Below are 11,931 nucleotides of genomic sequence, written 5' to 3'. Positions count from 1 at the left end.
ATCGTATCGTCGCGTCATCATTTTGTATCATATCGTTGCGTTATAATTTTGTATCTCGTCGCGTTATAATCTTGTATCGTATCGTCGCGTCATGATTTTGTATCGTATTGCTGTGCTGTAATCTAGTATCGTACTGTTGCGTCGTCGTTTCGTGTCGCGTACTATCGTCGTCGTCGTAGATCCTAGACTTCAGAGGATGTTCTCGCGTGTCCGCGCATTCCGAAGATTTTCGTAGCTACGCCATGGATCTCCGTGGCCGCGATATGCGTCGCGTAGAATTACGCTAAAGTCGAGAGCTCGACCATCAGAGAAGGGAAGCGGTTACTTAATACCGCGTGTCGAGAGCGTATCGCGGAGGCCAACGCGTTTGCATACCGCAGAATCAATCCGTCTGCCTGTACGTCGGAAACTGTATGAGAGACGTAAAGAATACATTGTTATTATCTTACTGTTATTAATTCTGCCTATTTTACTGTTTTCTCGCCTTACTCGTTCTCCAAAAGATCCTCCGTTCCCAGCTACGAACCACCCCCTCTGCCATTATCGTGGCTGAGCAGTCGGTTATTAGAGCCGTCCGCATTCGTGAGTCTCTACATCTCAGTATTTTTGAGCGAGAACGTACCGAAGAGATTCAAGAAAGAGTGGCACGCTCTCTCGTGCCTGGTGCCCAATTATTGACGTGAAATGTAGAGTATGGAAAATTTGAGAAAGAAGTTGTGGCGTTGAGCTTTTTTTGTTGTCGCGAAGGTACCGACTAAAGAGAGGTAGAGCAATACTCGCGAACGCGCGACGAAGTGGCACCACGCTCGTGAGTGCGGACTTGATCCTAATCTTATAGTATAATTAGTATCCCCTATGCAAGCAATGTTGAATTCTTAATGAAATCCTTACATTTTTCGCACGTGACCTCTGCGTAGCGCGATACCATTACGGAATTTAGCATTCATTTTAATTGATCCGGTTTCATCTTGCATAATTACGATGAATTAGATGTATTAGATGATTATAGTCCTTAAAAATGACCGTTTCATCGAAAATCAGATTTTTTTGTATATTTTGTTTATTTTTAAAGAAAATACAGTATTTGCCGTATAACTTCTTTAAGTTTCATAATAATATAATACAGATTTGTATACAAGTAATATTACAGACTTTTCTGTTCTCGTACATTTGCTTATTAGCTTATAATTAGTTCTAAAGTCTGTTTTTTAATTTATTAAACGTACCTTTTGAGCGTATCTCATGATGCGAAAACAGAATTCTAATTAAATGTTAATTATAAGTATTTTGTACATGTTTGTAGCGTATATGTATAGTTACAATAATGTATTTTAAATCAGCATAATATTTTAAGATGCTTTTATATAATTTATATAATATAAAATAACAGGTGAAAATATATATAAAATTCCATTTTGTTTTAAGACAATAAAAAATTAATATGTTTACATTGTGCTTTATCAAACGGAAAGAAAGTACTCTTTTCATATTATACCATCGCTTGCATAAGCCTGTGATGTCAAGAAAAACAACGCATACTTTCGAAGATTAATATTTCGTCTGTTTTTCATTAATCATTGAATTTATTAAAATACATAGTCACGTTGATACGTATAATCGAAACATGTGCGAAAAGAATTTTTCAAAAAATTAATTAAAGATTAGATTAATTAACGAAACGAAATTAACGAACTATTATAATCACTTTTAGAACGCTTTGCACCCTCTTTTGTCCTTCTCATACTTTTAAATAAAAACATGTACATACGTAAGCTCGTACCATGATGTTTCTCTTTTCTTAGCGCCGAGACACAACCGTGTCCAGATATAAGCAGCATAGTATATAGATATACAATATATAAGCGCTAATGATTGATTTTGTTTCTTTTTTGTTATGCGGTTCGGCTATACGTGTAGCCTCATTTGAAAAGAAGTTACAACGCCTGTGAAACCTTCTTGATTTTTGTGGCTTTAATCATCAGAAAATTTGGTAAATATGTTTCGACTTTTCGTTGCAGTTGCAGTATTCATACTGATCGACGCGAAATTTTTAAGGTGAGCAAATGTTAATGTTTATTGGCAGTAAATGTAACGATTATTAAAACAAATCTGTAGAAAAATGCACTTCGTAAAGTACTTTGTAAAGTCCTTCCGAGTAAAGTTCGGCAAAGAAGTGCTTTTGAGATTTGCATTTTTATCATCTTTATCACATCTTAAATGAGATAAGCATTACGAATAAAGCAATTTGCATTTAAAAGACCTAAACTTTATTCTGATGTGTAAATAAAATTAATGCGGTAGCAGTTATTTCTTAATATCAAAATATTAAAGTTTTAATAGTTCTTAAAAATAACATATTTGAAGATGATTTTTTTCAAAATTTGTTTATACGTATATGTTGTATGATATATATATATATATATAACGTATATTCGCTTAAGTGGTACATATAGGTATACGTATAAATAAATTTTCTTTTTATTGCTTTTCAAGAATTCCATTATACAAGACACACTCCGTTCAAAAATCTTTGAGAGAGCTTGACATCCATCGTCGACAGGTTACTTTGGCTCCGAATATTGGCATTGTAAGGGAACCTCTGTTTAATGATCGTAATTCTGTGTACTATGTCATTATCTCAATTGGAACTCCACCGCAGAAGTTTAAAGTTCAAATCGACACTGGTTCCTCAGATCTCTGGGTACTATCCAAAAAATGTCGTCTTAGTTGCTGTAAGTTATGGCTGTGTTCTAAAATTAACTGAAAAAAATCATTGAAAAACTATAGTGCATGTAATGTAAACTACAGGTTTTGAGTACTATACTAGCATGAATTTTCGGACACAGCCTGTATCATAACATCGCTATTCCTTTGATATTCTATTATTTAAAATGCTTATTAACATCATTATCAAAATTGACAATCAATGTGATTTGTGATATTATTTCCAGCTTAGTTTATGATTACATTTTAAATTCGGCAAACTGAATTAGAGCGCAGTTTATTGCATTTGAAATTATTTTTAGAAATTTTGCATATAAAGCATTATTTAGTATCAAGTTCCATTTTAACCATTTTGAAAACTAGAATTGTTTCTTTTAATCTTATTTATTCTTTGATTTAAATTTCACTTATAATCATTTCATTATTTATACAAATATATTTGTGTTTAATATTCTTATTGCATATATAAAAATAATTTTAATTGTTTTTTATTTTAATAATTATTAAATACGATCTTAGAGAATTGTATCTTATCCATTCACATTTCACATAAAATTTTTAAAACGGTTTAAAATCTGAAAGTTCTAAGATTAAATAAAAGTCATTGAATAGATAAATATTATGGTACTATATGTATATGTTCAAAATCTTAAGCAGTTTATTCTGTTTGTTCTTTTGTTTGTTTATTTTATTTCATGCTTTATTCTGTAAATATACAAACGATCTTTAATACATCTAAAATGTAGTTCATGTATTAAAAAATATAATAAAAAATATAAATATTAATACATTTGATAATTTAAAATATTTTTAATTTACGTATAGCGTAAATTAATGAAAAGAATTGTACTACTAGAATATTTAATAATAACTGATTTACTTTTACGTATTATTTTTTACAGCATCACATAATAGATATGACAGTAAAAAATCCAGCACATACACACCAAATAATATTCCGTTCAACATTCCATACATCAGAAGCAGTGTATATGGATATTTATCTACTGATGTAGTGAATGTGAGTAATTGTCAGGCAAACAGTCTTATTTCATCTCAGTTACATTTTATAAAAATTTTCTAAAAAAAAACACATTAACTTTGCAGTTTGCTGGCCTTGATGTTCAATATCAAACATTTGGAGAAGCGATAAGCGAATTGGAATTCAGTTTTGTCCGTTCGAAATTCGATGGTATCTTAGGAATAGGTTATTTCGAGATATCTTCCGAAGGAATGATTCCGAAGGAACTCCTATTTTTATGAACATGATAGAACAAGGCCTGGTAGAGCTACCAGTTTTTAGTATCAATATATCGGCATGTGTCTAACAATATTTTTAAATAGTTTGCTTTCTCTCTTATATAAAATTTGTCTTTCCATATAAAAAAATATTATCTTTCTATAAGGGTAATAAATAATGGCAAAGAGCCTAGCACAATGTAGGTGCTTATATAATTATATATTTATACAGAGTGTCCCAAAAAGGTCGGGACACCTAAATATCTCGGGAAATATAAGTTCTACAGAAAAGTGTTTCAGACAAAAGTTATATGGTTTAAAAATATCTATTTACTGATCCTATCAGTAAATAGATATTTTTAAACCATATAACTTTTGTCTGAAACACTTTTCTGTAGAACTTATATTTCCCGAGATATTTAGGTGTCCCGACCTTTTTGGGACACCCTGTATATTACAAATTTCCAAACGTTTGATTTCCAACGAAATTTATAATATATAAATATATAATTATTTAAGGACCTACATCATACTAGGCTCTTTGCCATTATTTATTATCTTTATTGAAATTGATAATTCGTTGAGCCTTTGGAAAATTAATTTTTAATTATCTTTCTATATTAAAAAATATATAATCTATACAGAAATCCCTCATACACGATAGGTGGTGAATTGATATTGGGTGGTTCCAATCCCGCTCGTTACGAAGGCGAATTTACGTATGTTAATGTTACCCATAAAGGATACTGGCAATTTACCATGGACAAGTACGTGATTATTTTCTAAATTATGCGTATGTCGATCACAGATTACATTGGGCAACAAAATTTAACTTTTTTTTTATCATGGATATGAACAGGTATTTCGGATTTTTTATCTGCTGAACACGAATCAGTTTGTTTAACGCCTTTTTGATACCATTTTTTTTAATTATGACGTAATAGTCAAGTTTGGACAACGAATTCGTATTTAGCAAACAAAAGTACTTCGAAAATGACTATTCGATCATTATTGTATTGCAAGACGGCGTTGAACAGTGATATCAGATTATTAATATTTACAATTAATGTATTAAGAAAACCAAAGCTAATATTTAATTGAATTTAACATATTCGTTATCAGCACTACAAAATTAATAAGATTGGCTGTTTTAGTATAGGCTGTTTATATATATTAAATACATCTTCATTGTTGCTTAGTGTTGTATATCATCTAATTGTTAATGCTGTCATAATGTAGGGTTCAAATAGGAGCTAGCACCGTATGCGCGAATGGTTGTCAAGCTATTATCGATACGGGCACCTCCGATCTAGCAGGACCATCATGGGATATCGCTACTATTAACGAACTGATCGGAGTTATTGCTCCTAATGGCGAAACAATTGTAAATAATAGATAACAATTATGTTCGGCATAGCAACTCTCTTTCAACATTCCTAAATAAATTACTAAAATAAATTGATAAATGTTTGATATATTACTAGTATAGATTACTAATTCTAAGCTTTGTTAAAGGTGGACTGTGACCAGATTTCTAATTTGCCCAATGTCGATTTCGTCATAGGTGATAAAATATTCAGTCTCACTCTAGTAAAGATTATATCTTTAAGGTAAAAAATATATAGTCAAATAACGATTTAGAATAAAAATATTGTTTCAAAATTATTCTTGAGTGTTTTAAATTGTTTTATAATAGAAAGTGTCATGCCTGTTTAATTCATTATAGAATAAACAAAGTGAGATGGAATGCATAAGCTTCTTTCAAAAAATTTATTTAGAAAATCCGATATGGATTTTGGGCAACGTATTTCTTCGACGATACTATACCGAGTTCGATATGAGGCACGACAGAATGGGATTTGCCCCTGCAAAATAATTATCGATTGACTTTTCAAGATTACTTCTAAATGTTAGAAGATTTAAATAACAATAATAATTGAATAATTAAGACAAATTTTTTGGAATAATTATTTCTATTCATAGCTTATTTTCCATTTATGATTTATTCATGTATTTCAAACACATTTCCTAAACATCATTATTCTAAATTAAGTAAAATATCTATGTATGACTTAAGTATATCTACGTATTATATTATCCGTTCTTGATTTTGAGAATACGCTTATATATTTAATTAAGGACGTATGTAATTTATTATTCGTATTTTACATATTTATAATTATATTCTAGAGAGTTTTAATAATATTTTTCAATATTTAAACATAATGTTATTATATCTATCATAATCTTACTTATAATGTAAATGTAAAAAAATAATGATTTTTTTTTAATTGAAATATTTATTTTACTTTGTTCCTAATTACATTTTAATATCTTACCGATTATTAAAAATGTAAGTCTTTGCAGCATAAAATCTCGAATTTTTGGAAATGTAAAAAATTTTAAAAAATTTATAATCATTTTTGCCATTGAGAATGTTCTCAGAAATTTAGGAAATATTTAGAATTTTGAAATGGTTCATTGCATCATATATATGATTATTCAAGCTTAATGTGGAAGTGTTATAATATTGATTAAACCATCCTATCAAGGCAATGATATTCTTTCAAAGATTAATTTTGTCTTTTTCAATAATCATTGAATTTATTTAAATTCATTGAAACACATATGGATATATGTGAAATATGCGTATAATAAAAATGCAATTTTTAAAAATATTATATATTAGAGAGATTGAGCTTTATTAGGATTGCTTTTAGAACGCTTCGCGCATTCTATCATACTTTTCACTCTGTTACAAACATAAGAACGTACGTACACAAACTCATATATAAACAGTATTTATATTGGGAGTATTAATGATTGACTAAGTATATCCTTTTTCTGTTGTGCGTTTTGACTATGAAGAGAAAGATTTCGCGCGAAAGAGAATTATAACGTTCCTAAAATCTTTTTGATTCTTGCAGCTTTAGTCATCAGGAAATTCGAAAAACATGTTTTGACTTTTCTGGACGGTCTCGTCCCGCACTCGTCATGCTGATCAACGCGGAATTGCGAAGGTGAGCTGAGCATATATAAACGAAGATTCACGATTAATATACTTCAACAATAATTAGAACAAATTTATGAAAAAATGTACTCTATACGTCAGATAAAGAAATGCTTGAGGTTCTCTTCGAGGCTTGCACTTTTTCTTTATCATGGCTTAAATGAGATAAGCGTCACGAATATAAAATAATTAAATATCACGTGATACATAAATTGATAAATAAAGATAATATTTATTTATTGACACTAAATTATTGAGGCTTTATTAATTTTCAAAATTAAAAAGCGTTTGAAGATGATCACTCAATTTGTGTATATTGTAGAGGAAATTCGCCGATACTAACACAGGTCTCCTAAAGTGACACCCCCTTATTTCTCAGAAACTAACTATTGCATTTTATTAATATTAATAAAATCATGATCTGTTTAGCTAATTAAAAAAGTACAAACTCATAATTCGTATATTTATAGCTTATTTCTATATCAAATCAGCTAAAAAACGAATTCTACGAATGCGAAAATAAAATTCTTACGATTTTCTTTTGCAAATTGCGTGGTTTAAATAATAGTGACTATATTATTATAATAATATTACGTCATTTTAAATGGTTATAGTTTCCTAAATCAGTTCTATTTATATTATTTTTTCTCTTAGTCTTTTCATAATACAATTTTAAATTTGAAATTGGGGTGCAGAATAAACCGACACACCTGTCTGTAAAACAGACCATTCTTTATATAAATATGTATTTATTTGACCATAAGTTAACTTACTCTTTATAATGGTGCTTTATAGTGTGAAGGCAATCGTGCATATATGGAAAAATTCTTGAAAAATTTTTGCATTACATATTTGTATCTTGCAGAACAGCATAAAATATATATGCATATAATTCAATAAAAATGTTTTATAACGAAGTGAAAAGATTCTGGAAAATCTTATATACATTCATTTGTAGATACTTTATACAAATAATTTGTAAAATAAAAAAGAATATGAATACGTAGCATTACTGCCTACTGTGTCAGTTTTGAAGTTTTAATGATTTATCAGACGCTCATTTTTGCTTACCTTACGAAAAAATTAATTATTGCAAAATTGCAAACAGTATTATAAAAACTGATTATACTATCTGATAGAAGACACTTTTCAGTTTGTACTTACGTTTTTAAAGTTTTATTTTTATCTTTTGTTTAAGAAATATTGTCTAAAAATGAAGTGGTATGTCGGTATCGTCGACTTTCCTCTATAATATTCGTATAATCGTATATACATAAAATATAATGGAATTTTCTTTATGTTGTTTCAAGAATTTCGTTATACAAGACAAACTCCATTCAAAGATCGATTGGTATCGATCGTCGACGGCATCGTTTAGTTATAACTGTTAAAAGTACTAGCGTTCTAAGGGAATATTTATTTAGTGACGACAATGCTATGACAATTATGTCATTATCTCAATCGGAACTCCACCGCAGAAGTTTAAAGTACTTATCGACACTGGTTCCTCAGATTTCTGGGTAGTATCCTCAAACTGTAATTTGCACAACGCTGCTTGCTGTAAGTATCATATTAACGTCGCTATTTCTTCAATATTTTGTTTTTTATATATAAAATTTATATTTATATTTAACAATATTATTATTGTACATACGGAAATAATTTTTATTGCTTTTTCGATTTGAATTATTCACGTCAAAATAATATAATTGACGTAAAGATCTAGAATAGGGATGACACTGTAGAATTGTATCTTTTCTATCAAAATGTTTCAAATAAAATTTTTTAAATAGTTTAAAGTAGTAAAGTTTAAAATAGTGAAAGGAAACCTAAAAGTTTTATTATTAAAAGTTTTAATATTACGAAAGTTAAAATCATCGAACAGGTAAATATTATGGAATTAAGTTTCACAATTACATTCAATTTATATTATTTATCATGCTTATTCTAAGAGTGCAAACAAACTTTACGACAAGTTAGCCCGGATCCTCATACGGACAACAGCGCTTTGACACCGAACGCTAATTGGTGAAAAACGGGTGATGGAGAGAAATTTTATCCCTACAACCGACTTTTCACCAATAAGCGCTCTTGTCTGTATGAAGATCCGGGCTTACAAATCATGTTTTAAAATATATAAATATAAATATACTTAATGATTAAACAATTGTTAATTATACATATATTTAAATTAATACAGAAAAATTAATATCTGTAATTTTTAATTGATGTACTTTTACTTACTATTTCATACAGGGACACATAATAGATATGATTACGAAAAATCCAGCACATACGTGGAAAATGATACTCCATTCAATATCTCATATGATAGTGGTGAGGTGTCCGGATACTTATTTATGGATGTAGTAAATGTGAGTCATCGTTAAGAATACAGTGTTCTATGTATAGTTTTAATAATAATTTATAAAAATTTCCTAAAAATCATTATATTGATTCCTTATAGATCGCTGGTCTTAATATTCAAAATCAAACATTCGGGGAAGCAATAAGTCAATTGGGAACCGCTTTTTTTATGCAAAGTTTAACGGTATCTTAGGAATGGGATATCCCGAAGAAGTAATTGCCAAAGGAATGACTTCTGTTTTTAATAATATGATTAAACAAGGCCTGGTGGAGCCAGTTTTTAATTTCTATATAAATCGGCATGTATCATTCTTTATGCACCATGGATGTTTAAAAATGTTTTTTATTTAAATAGTTTATCTTATTATATTATAAAATTTGTTTTCCATATTAAAAAATATATAATCTATACAGAAATCCCGTATCAGAATTTGTTGGTGAATTGATATTGGGTGGCGAACCTAATCATTATTTAGGCGAGCTTACATATGTTACCCATAAAGGATACTGGCAATTTACAATAGATAAGTACGTGTTTATTTTCTATATTACACGAATGTGTGTGTCAGCTATAGATTGTTATGTATAATTGTTAATGCAATCGCACTTTAGGATTCAAATAGAACATATCATTTTATGCCTGAATGGCTGTGCAGCTATCGTCGACACGAGCACTACCATGCTAATTGGACCACAATTGGATATTGAAGTTACTAACAAACTAATCGGAGCTACTTATATTAACGAAGAAATAATTGTAAATAATAACACTTTTCATAGTGGCATAGCTCTCTTTCAACACCATTAAATAAATTACTGAAATATATTCATAAACGTATGATATATTACCGATTACATTAATAGTTTACTAACATTAAATTTCATTTAAAGGTGGACTGCGATAGGGCTCTTTATTTGCCCAATATCAGTTTCTTCATAGGTGGTAAATCATTCGAAGTCAGATTATACTTATGTGGTAAATAACATCAAATTACATTTTAAATTGTTTTAGAATAGAAATGGCTTACTGTATTCAATTTATTGTAGGTCATAGAAAACGGTATTACGAAATGTATGAGCTCTTTTGAGAGTCTATATTTCAATGATGAGTATGTTCTCTATGAATCAATATGGATTTTGGGAAATGTATTTATACGTCGATACTTTACTGAGTTCGACATGAAGAACGATCGGATCGGATTCGCTCCTGGGAAGTAATAAGAAATTCGTATCTTTTTATAGATCTTTGCACACAAATGTTAGAATATTTAAATGACAATAATGAGTAAAAAATTAAGACAAATATTTTAAAACACTGATTCATATGTCTATTATCTTATAATTTTTATTTGTGATTATCTAAGTATACTTTTAAATAAATACGTACGTGATATTTTAAAAAATTACAAAAAAATGATTAATATTATTTTTATTAATAATTTGGTACAAATTATTCTTTCAACTTATTATCATACTGTTACATGATATTATAAGTGCAACGAAATCTATTAAAGTAAAGTGAACATTCTTATTATATATTGTATGTTTCATATACTGACTTTTTATATTATAAATACTTATCTTTCATATAAGTACCTTTTTAATAAATAAATAAGTATCGCTCGAATGTTTACACCGCAAAACAATATATATCTTAATAATGACCAATAAACGAGCACAAAGAGATGTTTGATTAATAAATTATTGAATATGTATCTTGAAAAATATAATATATACGTTTTGACTCACAGAGCCTTCATCAGTATAATAATTGTAAAGCCTTACATTCTGGTGTATAAAACTATAATTGACAATAATCTGAATCGTCCTTCTTCTTCTTTGAATATACTTATAATACACCATATCCGCAATAATATGTGGTTAAGATGTCAAATTTCTGTAACTATAATCCTCGTTAGACGGCAAGAATCGACGTTAAGTCCAGTGATATTAATTATAGTTAAGGTAAAAATCTATGTTCAAATAAAATTAAAAAATTAAGAATAAAATGATTTCTTGGGAAAAAAAAACAGGACAAGAAGCAGTGACAAAGTTACATCATGATATGAAATGAAACAGAAAATTTAAATAAGAATTAAGAAGTATGACAGTAATTATTTGAAGCTGTTTCTATTGATGAATTTCAAGGAGAACCGAACTATAGTTACTGTACATATTAACCAATCAACTGGGCGATACAGGCAGTGGAGTTAAAAATATTTTTTACGCCACTGTAAAAATCGCCTCGTTGATTGGTTGCTACTTCCGCTGCTTGACGCTTGATGCTTGCATGTAAATGCACCTTAAAGGTGTAGTGTAAATGTAAATATACAAACTTACCTTTTTAAAAAAAAGGTAAAAAAAGCGCTAAGCGTGCATGCTTCTCGTATGGAAACCACCATTTGGGCCGGTTTCACCAACGTCAATTACTTAATCGGCCGTGGAACTGATGACTAATTGCGTTTGCTGTTTGATGAAATTCTTTGTATATGGTACATTCCAACCCAAGTTATATAATGGCTTTATTCCCCTTAAAAAATTATTACATGAAAATCATTATATCACAAAATTTACTAAATCTAATGATATAT

At 29.2% G+C, this 11,931-nt stretch overlaps 2 pseudogenes; both read left to right on the top strand.

Moving 5' to 3' along the window:
* Nucleotides 1-1,901: 1,901 nt before the first annotated feature.
* Nucleotides 1,902-5,887, top strand: LOC108720946 (lysosomal aspartic protease-like; annotated as a pseudogene).
* An 804-nt stretch (nt 5,888-6,691) lies between these two features.
* LOC108720988 (lysosomal aspartic protease-like) lies at nt 6,692-10,630 on the top strand (annotated as a pseudogene).
* Nucleotides 10,631-11,931: the final 1,301 nt, after the last annotated feature.

The sequence above is a fragment of the Mycetomoellerius zeteki genome, unplaced genomic scaffold, assembly GCF_001594055.1.
Source record: "Mycetomoellerius zeteki isolate Tzet28-1 unplaced genomic scaffold, Tzet1.0 scaffold1038, whole genome shotgun sequence".
NCBI classification, from domain to species: Eukaryota; Metazoa; Arthropoda; class Insecta; order Hymenoptera; family Formicidae; genus Mycetomoellerius; species Mycetomoellerius zeteki.
Note: the sequence above shows the minus strand (reverse complement) of the source record. Positions and strands in the feature narration are given on the sequence as shown.